General features: G+C 36.6%; 1 protein-coding gene across 2 annotated transcripts in view; it reads right to left on the reverse strand.

Moving 5' to 3' along the window:
- Positions 1-19,138, reverse strand: part of LOC120776176 (guanine nucleotide-releasing factor 2) — a 52,339-nt gene that overhangs the window by 16,253 nt on the left and 16,948 nt on the right. The gene's annotated exons all lie outside the window — the stretch shown is intronic.

Raw genomic sequence — 19,138 nt, forward strand, 5'->3', positions numbered from 1 at the left:
TGCATATATTATATTATATTTCAAGAATATTTCACTGCCAGACAGACACTTCGCGCACAATTCGCTTAGGTTCTTGCCATTTTTGGTTGGTCTTTTGTTCAAGCGCTGCGATGCACTGCTTTTGTTCACGACACCAAATAGACAATGCGCGACAACGAGACAATGAGATAACAAGGCAATCAGATACTGCAAATATATGGATACGTGTAACTTTGCAAATAAATACGAGCACTCGTCGTTGACATCGTCGACATCGTACGTTCCGTTCCGTAAGTTGGTGTTGTTCGTGTGATGCCGCGTTGCGCGTGCTTGGCGGTGTGTTACCTTCAAGTTAGGAAGCGCACTGAGCTATGAAAGCCACGGCTGGCGGCTGTTAGCCATCCGACAGTCGATAAGAGACGAAGACGGATATGCGAAATACTATATGCTGCTGACTACAAATAACGTGGCGAGAGGCAAGCACAACAAACACACAACAACAAGAGGCCAACAGCTCGGCAGTCAGTCAAGAGTGAACCTGCTAGACAGCCAACAGGCCTTACGTGAGCAGTCAGGCGGTCAATCAGCGCTGGTGCGCCACTTTGTTTTTGTCAACAGCTGCGCTAGCTTTCTGCTGGGCCTGCTCAGCAGCCAGTGGTCATCGTCGACAAGAGCGACGCAGCAGCTCTCTATGTCGAATAGAAATAAATATCAACAAAAGTATTGCGCGCGCCCATATAAACAAAACGTAAATAAAATAGCATCAACTACAGAAATAACAACACAAGCGAAATATAGGGAGTACTTAATCAATGCGAAACCGAATGGTCTCTCTAGTCTTCCAAACTAGATATTAAAATAAAAGATTATTCAATAATTTGGAATTAAGTTCGTGAAATAATTTTGATATATCAGTAATATTGTTTATTGAATGTTTTACTATGTTCAATGCTACATGAATCCCAAAAATACTGGCTAAAACCTTACCGGACGACACTAGTGTTTTTTCGGGCTTTATTAACGTTATTCTGTGGGAAGAAAACCTGTGGTGTCTGGACTAACGGCTTATTTTTGTTCATTTAGATTCCTGGTCATCACTTATGTATGTATATCCTAGTATTTTGTTTAAAATTCCCTTTCGATTCACCACTTATCCCCCATTTGATTTGATCTATACTGCTATAGCCATTTTATAATATTTATTCTGGTCTAGAAATTAAAAAAAAACGATTTTTTTTTATATTTTCAAAGATTAACTATTCAAGAATTTGTGTACAAGAGGATTTTTCAAAATTCAGATTATTTTCGGAGATATAGGCATTTTTCTGACCCGGCATCCAAACTTTTACGCGAAACTTTAAACGCGTTTTTCTCAAAACTGACTTTTTCGGAACGATACCCACGATTTATCAGGTTCTACTTGACCGATTTACTTGAAATTTTTATAGAGTCCTCCTTTATAGGCTTGTCTATGGTTGGAACTAGCCCCATCGCCAAATTTTTACTTTATTATTTTAAAAAAATTCGAAATAGTCAGAAAAAGTGATCCAAAAAAAACTTTTTTCTTGAGGCAGTCGCCATTTTGTGAAAAAATTTTTTTCCCACTTTTCCGTAGTTTCGGCCATTGCGACTTTATTCTAGATTAATAATCTTTTTTTTTTGGTTTCAGATAACTAGGAAGGTTGAAATCATGGGTATGGTCACGTGGAAATTTTTAGAGACCCCCCACTTCGTCAGCTCCTAATTTTTGAAATTTTTTACTTTTTTTTGGTTTTTAATTTTTTTTCTGTACTCTTCTAAAATTAACAAATAACTAATAAAAAAATGGATGGTAAAAATATTAATTGCCTTTTTTTTACGACACTTTAAAAATTACCTGAAATTCATGCTTCTAGACCAGAATACCCCCTTAATTGTTTGTTCGATCCTTACTCCATAGTTTTGCGTTTCGTTAATATCAAATACTCACGAGGGCAATGAAATGTACACTCCTATTATGTACAGCTACGTATACTAGTACGAGTTTAGTAGCCGAAAGCCAATCTTGCACCTAAATATTGAGCAATGTTACGGTTTGGTGAGGTCTATGGGCCGGGGCCGTCATTGGCTTCTTCCGTGATGATCAAGATCGTTACTGGGAATGGAAATCGTTACCGCTCAATGATAACCGAATATTTTTGGCCCAAATTGGATGATATGGACTTGGACAGTATGTGGTTCCAACAGGAAGCCGCCACAAGCCACACAGCATCACAGTGTCACAATGGATTTATTGAAAACCAAGAATGGTGAACGTGTTATCTCACGAAATGGCCCAGTCAATTGGCCGCCTCGGTAGTGCGATTTGACGACTTTATACTATTTCCTATGGGGCTATGTCAAGCTTATGGTCTATGCCAACAAGCCAGCGACGATTGATGAACTTAGTATGAATATTGAACGTGAAATAACAACAGTATTGGCCGATTTATTATTGAAAACCGTCAAAAATTTGGTTCAGCGTCTGGACTTAATATTAATGTTTAGGATTAGCATGTAAACTGAAGTGAAGTAAATATTCATCGAAAATACCAACCAAGAACCAAGTCATTGCATTGTTTTCTTTTTAATCCAAGTTCATAGTCAGGACCCCAGGACTTTTGCTCGGAAAATTCTGGGCGATTCAGGGATATAATTAAGGCGAATGAGAGTCCTAATTGAGATTATATATAGCCAGGCGAGACTAAATGTTACGTTATTTATAATCATTTCAAAAGTTGACGAAAGTAGAAAAAGGTAGAGTAGGTGTAGATTTTGTATATAGTATATTATTAAAACTTTTTTATAATACACTTTGCTTTGCCCTTGTCCCTTTAATGCTGTACCATCATATATTTGCGATCAGTGATGCTATACCAAACAACTTTTGCCAACCCTTGAGCATCATATAGTGTTGGGTATAAAAATGACGCTTCGTGCAGCTACCATTGAGCACGAATCGTCACTACAGCTGTGGGCTGGCACTTGCCATAACATCAATATGTGATTAACAATAAATAGACAATGAGTACACCTCCTCTTTACTCTCGCTCAACGGAGCGTAGCAGTCGGCGAAGCTAAGCAGCGGCGGCAGCAAACACAAAACTTGAATGAAATTTCAATACAAAATACAGGAACAACGAGAATTATGCATAACAGAAACACACGCAAACTAACAAATGTGCTGCTGCCGAACCACGAAATGAACATAAAATCTTAATAGGAAAATAGGTAAAATAATAGGCAAGAGCAACAAATCGCATACGCGTCTGCCATAGGTGTAAGAAAAAAGTGAATTTCACTTTTTAGCAATTCGTTGGAATACTTGAAAACAACAACAAAAACAATATGTATGTTCCGCATAGAGGCACTGGCCAAAGCAAGAGGAACACGCCATGGCGGACTGCTTGAGTAATCGCGCCAAAAACAAATAGTAGCTGCGGTAAACAGGAAGGACAATGACTTGCTGTCGAAATAAGAGAGTTGTGTTTTATTTTGGTTCGACGTTAATTTGTCAGTTTGGCATGAAAAGGCTTTTGTGTTCAAGCTGTTTTGGAGTTAATGGTGAAATTGAGCTATTTCCCTATATTTTTATTGAACCAGGAAGTAAAATGTTCATAAATACGTTTTTATACAGTTAGGCGCCGTTTTCTCAATGTCTGGTTTGCAGTCATCTGTCAGCATAATGTGTTTGGTTTTATCCTTTAAACAAAGTCTTAGGGGGTCCCTGCATCGATTGAGAGTTGTTAGGAGAATCGGAAGGAAAATAATGTTTAATAAAGAAAGGCAACCGTCATAAAAATGAACTCTTTGGGGAATCACTTGACTTCGATGGATTATTACATTTACACTGAAGAGGAAATGGAGTTGTAAAATTCTTTATTATGTATTTAAAGGATCTACCAACAAGTAGATTATGTTGTGCAGATATTTTTATGCCATTTATGATTTGGATAATAATGAGATATGTCTGTCAAATGACCACAAGGGCTTCGTTTGCATATATCCACCTGTTTACGCCAATTTTCAATGACCCGGTGCAACATTTCGGGTATTGAGCGCTGAATGTTGCCTTCAAGCCCCTGGAGCGTTGTTGGGCGATGGCGTAAACCTTTAAATTAACATTCTCCATAGAACATAATCTATGGGTGTTTAAGGCGCATGACTGAGTCGGTCAACATCGGGTTATAACACTCACCCACTCATTTCGAAAGAATAAAAGGCCCTACGATGTCGTCATACCATAATCTGCATTAAAAGATCTAATTTTACCGATTGCAATTGCGTTTCCAAAATCACACGAGGATTTGAGTCACCCCAATAATGATAATTTTATGTGTTGGCGAGGTCATTAAGCCGGAAATGGATTTTATTTGAGAATATAATTTTTCGATGAACGTGAAATTGTGAATTTTTCGGAGAAAGTGAGTTTGGGTAGAAATCTCGGACAATTTCCAAGCGCAGTCTCGAAGTGAAACGTGACACGATGAAATGGTAAACCTTGCTGAACACACTGACAAAATTTGACACAAATCCGAAAACAAACATGGCCGTAACGAGCTGTCAAAATCACTAACCTAATAGCTGAATAGCAAAGAGATAAGAGTAGAATTAAATAAAGAAATCGAAGCCGTAAAATTTCGGAGGAATTTATTTTCGGGGTTTTACCACTGTGGAAATCCGTTGTTTCCAGATGTGGCAAAAATTCGAAGCCTCTATACTTTTGTACGAACTCTGAGCAACATCTAACTGATGAGTCTAGAGCACCCTGTCGCCGCGTAGCAGAAGAAGAGATTTAAGAGATACAAGACAGCTTGAAAAGTGGTCTGAAAGACTGTGTATTAATGTGCAGCATTATCAAGGTCAGGTGAAACAACAATTCGGTAGACAATGTGTGGACCGGAGACGATGAACCTGGTGCAACTTTAGTTTTCGACATTTTTTTAAAGCGCTTGGGATATGTTCTAAGGAACATTACGATAAAACGATTTTGGAGGGGTCAATTCTTTCAAAGCAGAGTTTTAAGATCGACCAACTCTTTTACTCAAACACACATGAACAGTCCTTTTAAGTTTATCAGCATGTCTTCACTGATTTCGAAACCTCAACTTTCTCCACAGACTTGAAGATTGGAAAGCAACCTTATTGACGCGACACATTTCAGCACATACTAATTGTGCATGCACTTGAAATATACATGCATACACGTGCAAACCATAGTACGTCAACGCTGAATCTTGAAATGAGCAAAACGTGATTTTTGCAATACACAAAAATAGAGCAAAGAAGCGACAAAGCGCGAAAAAGAAATCCAAAAACCTTACACTAGACATAACTATACACATATAGTATACACACGGTATATAAATATCAGCATGCGGGCACGAAAGAGTCGTACGTACGTCATGTCTAAACTACAGCTAGGAATTTATGGGACAAAGACGCGACGTCGTGAACGACGGAATGTCAACCTCGTTACATTAAAACATAACAACCGAAGCAAGCAGATAGCAATCGACCAAATATCTAAACGCCAGTCATTCCTAGAGAAGGGAGTAAAGAGCAATTGGCTTTTGTAACCCAAAAACAAAGCGTGAAACCTGGCATGAATGAGCGCAAAGAGAAGGCAAATCGGACATGAGAAGCCTACTGATGACATAAACATAAAAACAGCTTGGCACCGGCAAAGGCGAAGGCGACAGCGGATATGTGAATATTTATGTGATTCCATATAAGAAGAGATATTATAGTGTACAGTGGGATGCAGCAATTCGCTTGGATAACTAGCTGACACAGTGAGTGACTAAAAGGTGAAATGTCAGGCATTAAATTTGCTATGAACGTGTTTAAATGAAGACAATAACAATACTTAGTTAGTTCGATCGATAGACCTTATCAAGTTGACAGCGTAGCAAAAGATAAAGTGAAAAAAATATGCAATTAATTGAAAAACGAAGATAATTCATAATTGAAGTAATTATATTTTCGCAAACATTTGTACAACGTCGCTGTCGCTGTCCATTAGCTGTCGGCATGCCGAATTCCACTATCGTTTTGTAGATACCATGCATTTACCATATAATAAAAACGCTTGAGTTCAAATTCCCGTAACAAAATTCAACAAAAAATTATAAAAATTGAAATATGTGCAGAGTAGATACATATGTACGCGTTGATGTACATTAGGGTGGTGCAAAATTTTCCCAAACTGCTGTTTTTTCGTTAAAATGAGGAAAATTTAAAAATATTTCGTGAAGATCTTGATCTTGATCTCGATCAGTTTGTATGGCAGCTATATTGTATAGTAGTACGATATCGGAGGTGTCGACAAATGAGCAGCCTCTGATGGAAAAAAACGTGTGTGTGAGGAAATCATTCGGGTATACATGTATATGTAGACGGACAGGTTGAGTTCGTCACTCTGATCATTTATTCATATACATGCAATACATACTTTATAGAGTCGCCGTCGTTTCTTTCTGGAAGTTAAAATCTTCGTGGCAATCTCAATGTCTCTGTTTGGGGTATAAAAAACTAAAAAAAATCTAAAACGTCCCAAAACAGCAACAAAAAAGGAAAAATACGATTTATTCCCCTATTTCTTTTTTTCATTACTTTATAATTTTATAATATTAATACTCGGAAGACCTCGAAATACCTCTTTAACAGAATATACAATTATGAACAGACATATTTACTATTGATTTTTGAGTCAACTATAAAGGGTTTATCCGGAAAGTAATAGAACTGAGTCGATTTAAAAAAATTATTGAACCAATAGTTACAATTCTTTAAAAACTTTCTCCTTCTTCTTCGATGCAACGCTGCCAGCACTACTTCCAAGCATTGACGGCGTCACGGAAGACATTCTCCGGAATAGCCTTGAGAGCCATGAGGTGCATGTTGCTTGGATTCCCTCTGTCGTCTCAAAATTCTTGCTTTTTATCGGCCTTTTCAGGCAAGGAAACAAAAATAGTCCGAGAGGGCCACATCTGGCCTGTAGGGCGGCTGCCAGCCTTGGTTAGGTAGCTGTTCACAAGAAAGGCGGTGCGAACCTGGGAGTTGTCGTGATGCAACTTCCAACTGGCTGCGATGTCTTGTCGAACCCGATTGATTTGAGTCTCTTGAGGACTTCCACGTAAAACTTGGCGTTGACTGCTTGTCAAAGAGGAACGAATTCATGGTGGACGATGCTTTTTGATGTCTAAAAGCATCGTTTTTACTTTGGATTTGCTTATTCTTCCGGTCTTCATCAGCGATCTCTTCCCGGCCCTCCAAAAAGGCCTGGTGCCACCGAAACACACCACTTTTTGCTAAAGCAACATCTGGGTAAGCCTGCTTAATCATATCAAATGTCTCTGGCGTTAGCTAGGAACGACATCTACCGAATCTAGTCGGTGCGCGCACGCTCCGAAGTACAGTCGGTCTTATTACTTTCCGGAAAACCCTTTATACTCGTCAGGCAATGACAAAAATATCTTAAATTTTCGAGAGCGACTTTTGGAATTATCTACTTTTATTTTTATTTATTTATTTTTTTTACCATAGTAAAGCAACAAAACAAAAAAAAATAGCAAAAAAGAGCCACCCTAAAGCGCAGAGCTTACTGAATGGAATACACTCGTGCGCATATACTATATACATATGTACATATGTACATGGTAATGTATGTAGATTCACGCATGAATATAAACGAAATAGAGTTTGTAGCAACGGCGCCAGCGGCGGGTCCAATCAACTTAAGAAAAAATAAGAATAATAAAAGTCATATGAAATAATAAAACGCGTCAAACTATTACTACAGACATAAGTACATACATGCATACATAAGTATATGCGTATGTATATAGGTGCGGCAACACAGCAGCACACCATCGGAATTTGACGTTGTCCGCTACAAGAGTAAAGGCCCACTAAGAGGGGCATGAAAGTGGCAAAAAAAAAATTATAAAAATACAGAATATACAAAAAATAATGTAAATAAAAAATTATATATCTCTATATATAAATATAAAAATATCTCTGATAATAATAATTCCATCGTGGGTGCGATTTATTATTTTATTTGAGCTTGCTATTTTTACATTCCTATAGATATTTTTGTATTCGTATTTTACGCATTCGTTTCTCGTCCGACATTGCACACAGTCGCCGGCACTGAATTAAAACAATAACAAGCGCGAATTGAATAAAGAACAATCGTAGCTTATGAGAAGCTTTCAAAGTAGATTCTGTTTGCCTATCAATCTAAGTATATCAATCAAGCGATTATCACTTACAATATAATAGCAGACGAATAGTAAAAGTTCAAGCATTAAAGTAACTTATAATCAAGTCATATGCTCTACCCGAATGGTTGAGTATTGGTGTATTTGTATCGTCTATTGCACATTTTTTTTATACAAAATTCGTGAGCAAGGCAATTAAGTATTTTTAAGATAAGATAAACGTAAAATCAGGAAGCAGCTTTCTTTAGAATTTAAGCCTAACAAACGATATGATAACTTTATTTTGTGAATTAGAAGTTGCCTAAACATAACATACACTTACGAGGGTGTCTTAGATATTTTGTGAACTGGGGCATTCACAACAGAAAAACAGTTGATTAATTTAGAACAAATTTATTCCATTTTTTCGGATAGGGAAAAACGAGAAGGAACCTATGTAATGTTAATTAAGTGGTGTTGGAATGTGAATATAAGTTTTGTTTTAAAGAAGGATTGTATCTCCAAAGCGAATTGGCCCACTATAGAGTCTGGGTTTGAGAATTGTGTTTAATGCTAAACACCAGAATGGGAAAAATCTAGCTCGTACTGTCTTTAATCGCATTTACCGTCTGATCAAAATTGAACCGGACTGGTCCAAGTAAACTGCGCACACAAACCGAATCGATAAAACTTTGTATTTAAGGTTGGTACAACCTATTTTATGCTCGTGTGTAATTTGATCACCATAGTTTAACGCATTTACTTAAAATTTTGTATTTCCAATAGAATCACAGCTACGGAAGATGGTTAACTTTACAAAGAAGTTCAAAGTTACTCTCGGCGGTAAGACAGAGTGGCCCTATTCCACGCTCAGTTTTACACTGACGGCTCGGAAACAGCGGAAGGCATAGCGGAGCCGCATCCCAAACTATCCACCTCAATGGGACGTTTTCCGATCACCTTTCAAGTAAAAGTCTTTGCTATAAGTCGGTGTTCAGAAATCAATCTCCACCGCAACTAGCTTATTGCTATACTTATCGATAGTCAAGCGCCACCAAAGGCGATTTCAGCCTATGAGGTTAAATCGCTTTTAGTAGTGAGTGTATAGGAAGGCTGAAGGCGTCCAAGATAATGGGGCCAGAACCATGAATTGCAGTGAGGTCCCAAACTATAAAGGAGCTGTTCCGCACGGAGGAGAGAGTGGGGAGAGAACAGCATTGACAGCAGGCACCAGGAATGCGTCATGCCAAACTACATCTGGAACAGTACAACCTTGTAAGGTTTAAGGTAATAATAAAACTCCCCCGAACCAAATTCTGCCTCCTTGTCGCGCTTTATACAGAAGGAAGCACTTGTCCAACATGGTTTTGGTCTCTTGCGCAAACTGCCAGTTCTCCGACATGGAACAGGAAACTCCAGAACACCTGATTCTGGATTGCCCAGCAATTTGCAGAAGCAGACTTAAGGTTCTAGGTTCCATCTACGTGAACAGGGATCACATCACCTCAGTCGCGCCTAGCAGACTCCTGGAATTGATAAGGATGCTGGACCTTTGCGACCGTATGTGATATAGGGGACTATAGGTCGCAATTTTACTATCTATCTATCAGAGAAATAGCAAAGGTTCTTAAAACCTGTTATGAATCGACTCAACAAATTTCGGTTAATGTTTTTGATATGAAGCGTGTCAATGCTAGACTCGTATGAGTGAATCTTTTGTCAAAACGACGACGAGTGAAGGTCGCAAAAGAGAATCATTATTGCTGACGAGACTTATGTCGGTTTAAGAATATGATGTCGAAACTATCCAACGATCTAGCGAAAAAAGCTCCAAAAATTACCTTAAAATCAACAAATTCACATAAAAGCTTTGAAAGCCCGTCTACAGTCCGAGATTCATAACAAGTGTATGGAAAATTGGATTAGACGTTAGAATGCTTGTATTCGCTCAGGAGCCTATTTTGGTTTGCTATGTTTTAATTTTACTCAGTCCGGGTCAAATTTGATTACACAGTATATTATGAAAATTCTAAAAAGTTAGTGTCAAACAGTCTCCCTCAGTTTAAAGTCGCACCAAATAGAGGTTAAATGGAGATTTTTTGTGTTTATCACTATAAAACGTTGCTTACATGCCAGAAGCAAGACATTGTATATTTTTATGATGGAAAATAATCTTTTTATATACTGAGTGGAGAAAACGTTATTTAACCATATAATAACAACTATGAAATTGCTAAAATTGATCCATAAAAACGCCTACTTCTCGGGTAAGTATTAATTGTTACCTTTGTACCGGAAATGTTCTATACCTACGTTTCTCTCCATATTGAGAATATTGTAGTTTCCGTCACATTTATTTGTTAAAAACTTCTTCATATACCTCGGAATAAAAAAATGTATTGAAGTTTACTCCGTCTTTCTCAAAATAGCTTTGCTATAAATGAAAAAGAAAAGCTCAGGTATTCCCCTCTAAGAAGTGTAAATTCCCTGCAGTACGTTTTATTATATATTTTGTGTTGAAAGAGTCTACTTTATTTAGGTCAATATATAAAATGTAAACTTTCATCCGCACTCAACTGCGGCACATAGCAATTGCATAACATAGCACACCATAACGGGTGCCACACCACGCAACTGCACGCACATAGCCAGATATGTACATATGTATGTACATACAAACAACTATGCGTGAACTATATCTTTAATCGAGTTAAATTTATCGCACGCATAATTGGTGAAGACCTATTGAACTTTATGAATTTATATAGACACAAGCAGCCAGCAGCCCACTTGCATCTGCAGCCATCACACACACTTACACACACACGCATGTTCATCAAGGCATGACATAACTACACGTGTACGTGAGCAGTGGGTTGGTTATGCTTGGGCCTCTTGCTGATGCTTGGAGAAAAAGTGTGAAAACTTCGTTTTAGTTTTTTTGCTTTTAAAATAAATTGAAAGTATTTGTATGTGTGTGGGTATGTATGTATATTATTGAAAATGAATACAATTTACGAGCAATTGAAATAGAATTAAACTAAAAGCGTGTGGAGCGCAAAGCAGTGTAAGAATGTTTGTGGGCATGGGCGTTTTTACGTAGGCCGCCAGCCGTGACACCTCATCACACTTTCCCAGGCTATTTCTATTTTCATTTAACATTGCTCATTGAACTTTCCAAGTGTTCGTCGTCATTGATTTTATTTTAAAGTGCATATTGATTTATTTTTTTTATTTATTTATTAGTTTCCAATTAAAATTTTTAAAATATTATTCATAACTTTTTCCAATATTTTAGAACAAAAATAACTGCAAGTTTAAGGCCTATGCCGGAAATAGAAATAAACCACTGAGTCAATAAATTACGATAAATGAGAAAAATCATCAACAAATATTACAAAAATAATAACAATAAAAACAAGAAAAAAACGTTAACTTCAGCTGCAGCGAAGCTATAATACCCTGCACAGGTTCCTCATTCATAGCGTAAAAGGGTATAAAAAGAAATTTTATCGATTTTGATTGTTCGGTTTGTATGACAGCTATATGTTATAGTAGCCCGATTCAAACAAAATGTTCCGAATTTTTAAAATTGCCTTTGACACTAATCTATGCCAAATTTCGCGAAGATATTTTAGCAAATAAAAAAGTTGTTCATACAAGAATTTGATGTGGATCGGCCGATTTGTACGACTTCTACATCTTATCCGATGGGATCAATATCCCAAACGCGGCACAGTCATGAAGGAAGTGTTGAGCTGTTTCCATCTCATCTTCTTCCATACAGCTCCTGCAGATGTCGTATTGTAAGATTTCCAGCCAATAGAGGCAATGGCCTGTTAAAAGCCCCACAACTAGGGGAGGATAGCCTTACTAAGAGCAAAGAGATCACTAGATGCTTTGCGTTCGATCTTGGGCCAAAAGGCTTTTGCGACAGCGCTTGTGCCGATGGTGACCCAGCGCTAGCTAAGCTCCCGCAAAGCCTAGCTATATAGTAATAGAACAAAAGAGGATTCGGAAGCACCGACCCGCTCCCATTTTGTTGATCGCGATTCTAGGCTATCTTTCCTTGCTAGCTTATCAGCTTTACATTTTCCTACGATTCCGCTGTGGCCTGGCACCCGCAGCCTTATTACAAAGACACTAGATGCTATTGATGAGGTTAGGCACTCCTTGACTAACCCTGAACGCCGTATCGCCGCCTTACTATCTAAGTAAATGGTAATTTCTATGAAGGAGGCTGCACTTCAGAGCAGTAAATCTACTGCTGCCTTAATGGCTGCAATCTCGGCTTGGAAAACACTGAAATAGTTGGGAAGTCTGAAGCTAGAGTTGCTTAGAGCTCCTGACAGTAATTTTAGTAATAACTTTTAAAAAAAATTTTGCCTCATTTCGTAAAGATATCTTGCCAAATCAACAAATTTTTCAAGCAAAAACTTGATTTGTATCGGTCAGTTTGTATTCTATAGTGGTCTGTATGCTATAGTGGTCCGATATCGATGGTTCCGTAAAATGAACAGCTCCTGAAGGAGAAAAGGACGTGTGCAAAATTTGACATCGATAACTCGAAAACCGAAAGTCTAGTTGGCGGATATACAGAGAGATGGGACAGTCTGACTTGGCTCAGGTTGTCACGCTGATCATTTACATACCTACTTTATAGGGTGTTCGAGGTTTTATTTACAAACTTCGTGGCGAACTTAATATACCCTGTTGAGGGTATAAAACTATATGCAGCCAACGCAAATCAGTGACGACAAAAAACGTGCGTTCAATAAATAGAGTGCGACCAACTATGGCGAGTTGTGTTGCAAAAACGCGCAGGCTGACATATTCACTTGCACTTATGCATATATACACGCGTGTATGTACGCGCTTGAATGCATGCCACATTTGCGCAGCGCCCACGTCACTAATTCGTCTGAGCACTCATCCGCCCCAGCGGTCGCGATGCAACACTGTTGACATAATCGCAATGCGCGCACGCGTGGACGCTCATTTTTTATTGCTATCACTTTTTTTATTTTTATGGCTATGCATGTTTGTCTATTTACGCATTTTAAAGCGCATGCAATACTTTTTCTGTTATGCATAAACTATTATTATTTACACATATTCGATATATACATATGTGTGTATGTATGTGTGTTTGTTGTGGAAATAAAAATATTTTTACGCTTGCCTTATAAAGTCAACTAAATTTGTATTCGCCCATAATCAGCAATATTGACGCATACTAATGCAACAGATGGGCAAATAGTAACAACAACAACAATTTCATTACTGCAATACGTCATAGCTGGGCGGCCAGCCAGCACGCGCTGTAACCATTGACGCAATAATTCTTCGACAGCCATCCAAGTTCTCAGGCATTTACATACATATATAAATAAAAATATACACCTATGTATATGAGTATATATGTTGGCGTACGTAGTGGGCATTTCCCCCGTTATGTCGCTCCGTATGCTCCGGGGCCGCTGGCATGCTTTGGCTGATAAAATTATTTATTTTTTTTTATCAGAAATTCATGTGTTTGTTGTTGCCAGGCAAAGGAACTTTGCTTTCTGTTCGTCGCATGTGCGTCACTTCTGACAGCGCTTGTGCCAACAAACTCTTTCAAATGAAATTTCCAAATATCCGGCGGATCGTCGACGCAAATATGTGGTTGTAAATAAAGGCGAGCAATAAAAATTATTTACATTATGCGTAATAGTTATTTTTATGCAACATACACACAGGCGGCACGGGCCAGCTTCACGTGTGCTCTAAATATTTATTTATTTTCCTTCTGATTTTCTTTTTATAAAGTATTCAATAACTATTAGAGATATTAAAGAAAATCATCTTTCTTGCATCTGATTTTATTTTCAAGGATCTATAACCACAAAAAAAGCTGAAAAATCGACATTTATACCATGGTTTGCGTTATAAATTATAAAAAAATTAAAAAAAAAAATTTTAAGTATTCATTTCAAATTTTAGTTGTTGCTTCTAAAAATAAAAACTATCGAAATATGCAAAATCTAGAAAATTATTTTTTCCAATTTTTTATACTAGTTTTGACCCTTAGGTTGTTGAAGTAATTATTTGTATGGCAATAAACAGTAAATGCGCCTAAAAATAGGCTAGGTTATTTTCAGAAAAATGTATAGCCTCTACTGCAGATTTCAATTCAAAATTTATTTGAACTAAAATAAGAATTTTTAAATAAATTGTATCAACTGTCACTTTTATTGACTACAACAAAATCAACTGGTTTTACCTCGTTTTTATTTTTTCGAGCATCTCGAGCGATATAGCAATCATTTCTTGGCTTTTCAGATAACAACATTAAAAGAATGTCAAATCTCGAGAACTGGGTGGGCAGTTAAAGGCAGCTCTTCATGAAAACCGACTTAGACCCAATGTTTGCTGCAGAAAATGAGTAGAATGATAAGCTTTTTCTTTGATTTCTTTGAAAAACTATTTTCCAATTAAAGCTCTGCCGCCAAATTTTTTGTCAGTATTGTACTCAATTTTGTTTTTTTTTTTCTAATCATTTTTTTAGATGATCAAATATGACCCGGACTGATTCATTGAAAGCCGAATCGTTGAAATTATTTTTTGAGATATTTGGGTGCAATCTTCTTTATGTTCGTACGAAGTTTGATCTCCGGATGTCAATTAATGCGTGCTTGCCAGCAGCTTATTAAGGACAAGAAAAATGTGTCGGGCGATTTTCACCATAAAACGAATTTGAACAACGAACTTACTTGAAATTTTGCATTTCCAATGGAATCACAGCTGCGATAAAGCTGAAAATTTGGAGAATTATTTTGGTGAATCTATGTACTTTATCACGAACAAAAGCTTTTAAGTGACACAAAGCATTCAGTGAAGGTTGTGAAATCATCGCAAACTTATGCTTATGCGAGTCGTCCATCCATCTCTGCTAATGACGATAACATCGAAAAAATTAAAAAAAATAGTGTTTGAAAATCGACAATTTCTCATCAGAGAGATAGCAGAGGATCACAACTCTTATGGATCGACGCAAAACATTTTGGTTAATGTTTTGAATATGAAGAGTGACAATGCTTAGAAACAAACTGAACATTTTGCAAAAAAGAAGTCGAGCATAGGCGCCAAAGAGATGCCTGATAACGTAGCTGAGAATACTACAGTGTGATCCAAGTAGAGATAATTTTTTTTATAGTCTTTTTTGACAGATCACGCGTCGGTCGTCATGAGAAATATAATGAGTGAGATCATGTTATTTGCGAAATGTAAAGTTTAAAGTCCATGCGGACAATCCAGCTTCAACTCAGACTTTTGAGCGAAACGTCACGCATGTCATTTGGCAGTTACCAGTCAGAATGCTCGAACGAAACATCGAAAATTAGACTAAACGGATGGACCATCTGAGACATAGCCACAGCCAAGATTTGAAAGAGATAATCTTCAAAAAATAAATGCAAAGAATGTACTTTTAAATGATAATAAACATTTCCCATTAAATGTGAAGTTTCCGTGTTTTTACTTTAAAAAAGTAGGGAAACTCGAAATACATCACCCTTTATATTCATCAAACGCACAAGATGTGGGTTTATAAATAAAAAGTTTTGGTTTATTATAAGTGGTTCAAGTTTTTTTTTTGTAAGTCCGGGTCATTTTTGATCAGATGGTACCTAGCATCAGATTTATTCGGCCACCGATATGATGTCTTATATTTATATTTACATATATGTGACCTGGTCTACGGAAAGGGGGCTTAGGTGTCAAAAAATCAATTTATTTTGTTTTTTTTATTTTTTTTTTATTTGTTTATTTTTAACAGCTGTTTCGGAAAACTAGTTTTCGCACGTTAGCTCCCTTTTCGTAGACCAGGTCACATACATATACATTTTCCACTTCATATTTGAAAAACTTGAACAAAGTGCTTGTTTCATTCTCCGCGCTCGATTTTTTACTAACAAAATTAATCAACTAAAATGCTCAGTAGTGCACAAATAATTCCAAGTACATTTCAACTCTGCAATTATGAAATAATAATACACTACCATATGTATTTGGTGCATTGCAACTACTCCGTACCTCTGTACCCCACAACCTAAGACCCAATTAGTAAACAATTTGTAGACTGTGAATACTTTTGAATGAAGTGCTAATTTTTTATTCCTTCTCTACAAATATGCAGCGGTTTTCCTATGAGCGCTCGAAACATTTTTATACAAACAGACATGTATAGATATGTACTATATACATATGTATATAATATATGCGTATATGCATTTTTTAATGTTAATTAGCTATTCAAGGCCAATGAGCGGGAACAATAACTACAGTTAGAGCATGCATATAATTATTTTTCTATACAACAAATGATGATAAAGTGAAGCACAAAAATAGAAAATTAAATAATCATAATAATAACAAACACACAAAACAAAAGCTTTAACAGCAAAAAACCGAAAGCTATAATTAAGTTGAAGTCGAGTTGCGGAATAGAAGAACTAACTAAGAAATACAGATAATTTCAAGTCAGCAAATACAAGGCGAACCATAAAATGCAATGTAAGCATGCAAATTATTGCTCGCAATGAAATAAGCAATGCCAAATTGGGGAATGCGCCGCATTTTTGCACCAACTATTGTACAGTGACACCATTTTCGCTCCTTTTTTGGAGCGTTAAGCAAATCCGAATGTTAGATATGGTAATACGTACATATGTATGTGTGTATATGTGTATGTAGACATAAAAGCAGCCATATAGACATAGACATGTGCCTTGAGTGTTTACAAAACCGCAGGCGCTTTTTGGTGGTGGATTGGAGGAAAACGCGTTAACTTTGCTTTTAAACTCACTTTTAGCGTCCATAAATCATAATTACATACGACTGAAACTACAAGTGGTAGCTGCAAGCCATAAAGCAAAGCTTATACATACTTATGTATGTTGGCGTGATGTGCGCATATATACAGAGCGTGGATCACATAATTTGCCGCAATTAGAAATGTCAAAATGTCGTAATTACTTACTTACTTCACCGAAAGCGAAATCAGTTGCTGCTTACAACAACAAAAAATACAAAAAACGTAGTAAAATAAACGATAACCGCAAGGTGACGACAAATGTAGCTGAAGCTGGTGATTACGAAAAGACGGAATTCCAATAAACGAGAGTGAAATTATGCTGTTGAGCGGATTTTTGTAATTATTAATTAAACGGAAACTGAATTTTTTATATAATTTTAAAAACACACAGCTTCATTTTGAATTATCAAAAGTGAGTCAAAAATAAAAAACATATGATTGAAAAAGCTTTAATTAGCAATTGATGGTTTTCGCAGAGTTTTCTGAATGGAAGTAGGGAATTAGAGATATACTACGTATACATAATATATACTTCTGGTCCATTCAGACTGAGCATATAAACGGAATTGTTTAAGGAGTATATAGTCTAGAAAAAAAAACAAAAAAAACCAAATCAAAATTTCCCGGCTTAATTAACCTTTTAAGAAAGTATCCTTAAGAGTATTTGTTAAAATCTTAATAAGTTTCAGAGATAAAGATATTTTAGTAACACAGCATCAGAATCAGCTGGACCGAAAACCGAGAATTTAAACGCATTTTTTTTCGAAACTGATTTAAAAAAAAATTTGTACTGATTTATCAAGTTCTACTTAACCGATTTTTTTTTTTTTGAAATTCAGTATAAGATATTTTTTAAAATTCAAAAAAGTTGAAGGAATAACAAAAAATAATAATTTTTTTAGGGTACCCATCATTTAGAGAAAAAGTATGGTAAGTCAGCTTTTTAGTATGTACGATAGCAACATCTAGATAAATTATCTTCTTCATTTCTTCAGATTGCTTCCACATTATCGTGACAGACTGTAAAATTTTGTTAAACAATTTTTAGTATATTATTTCGGGGATATTTTGGTTCAGGCTCAGGAGCAGCAAGGAAAGCATCTTCAAGGGAGGATCGGCAAATAGAAAGCATTAGCCTAAAGGATTTATTTAAAACCTCCGAGAACATCAAGATGGAGATCATAGAAGACCTTGCAACCGAAATCACTGCTAGAACTATACGGAACAGGCTCCGCTGCTGATTTGGCCGCTCGACGACCGCAAAAAAAAAAACACTTTTGACTAAGAAAATTCGTCAACACCGTCTCTGGTGGGCTATAAAACTCCAAAAGCTGGACTGAAGTCGATTGGCAGAAATTAATATTCTGTTATGTAGCGACGGGATGTCGTACGTAAGAAGAAAAAGGATGAGTACGAAGAACGATTAAGCACGGAGGCAACCGAATGGTATGGGGATGCTTTTCTTACCATGGACTTGGTAGACAGACTGGCTCTAATAGATGGAACAGTAAACGCAATTATATACCAGCAAATACTGGAGGAATATTTAACACCTTCAATTGAAGAGCATTTTTCGTAATAAAACGATCTCATCTTACAGGATGATTCTTCCTCTCGCAAAATGGAATTTTGACGTTAGAATGCCCGGGAACAGCCCAGATTTAAAAACCATTGAGAACCAAAGGTGCATTATGAAGACCAAGGTAGCAAGGAAGATACTCAGTACCTTCGCTGAGTTGGATAAAATTCTCAAGGGTAGGGTTTTAAAATTTTTGTTTGCATTTTTTTCTTCTTGTGTACAAATTTTGAGTCAATTATAGTCAAACTAACGGAGTTACAGCGCTTTAAACGACCGGCCGTAATACCTGACTTTTGATGTATAAAAAACTTCAAATCGATTTTCCCCGAAAACGTTATTTTTGAAGTTCGTGAACATTAGAACTCAAAATGTACTGAACCGATCCTTTGAAAATTTGAACATTACTTCTTCACATAAATCAACAGCTAATAAGATGGAGTTTTTTTTTTCATTTTTTTATATTTATTAATATTTTTCATTGAAAATTTTTCTAATATA

This window comes from Bactrocera tryoni, chromosome 4 (assembly GCF_016617805.1).
Source record: "Bactrocera tryoni isolate S06 chromosome 4, CSIRO_BtryS06_freeze2, whole genome shotgun sequence".
NCBI classification, from domain to species: Eukaryota; Metazoa; Arthropoda; class Insecta; order Diptera; family Tephritidae; genus Bactrocera; species Bactrocera tryoni.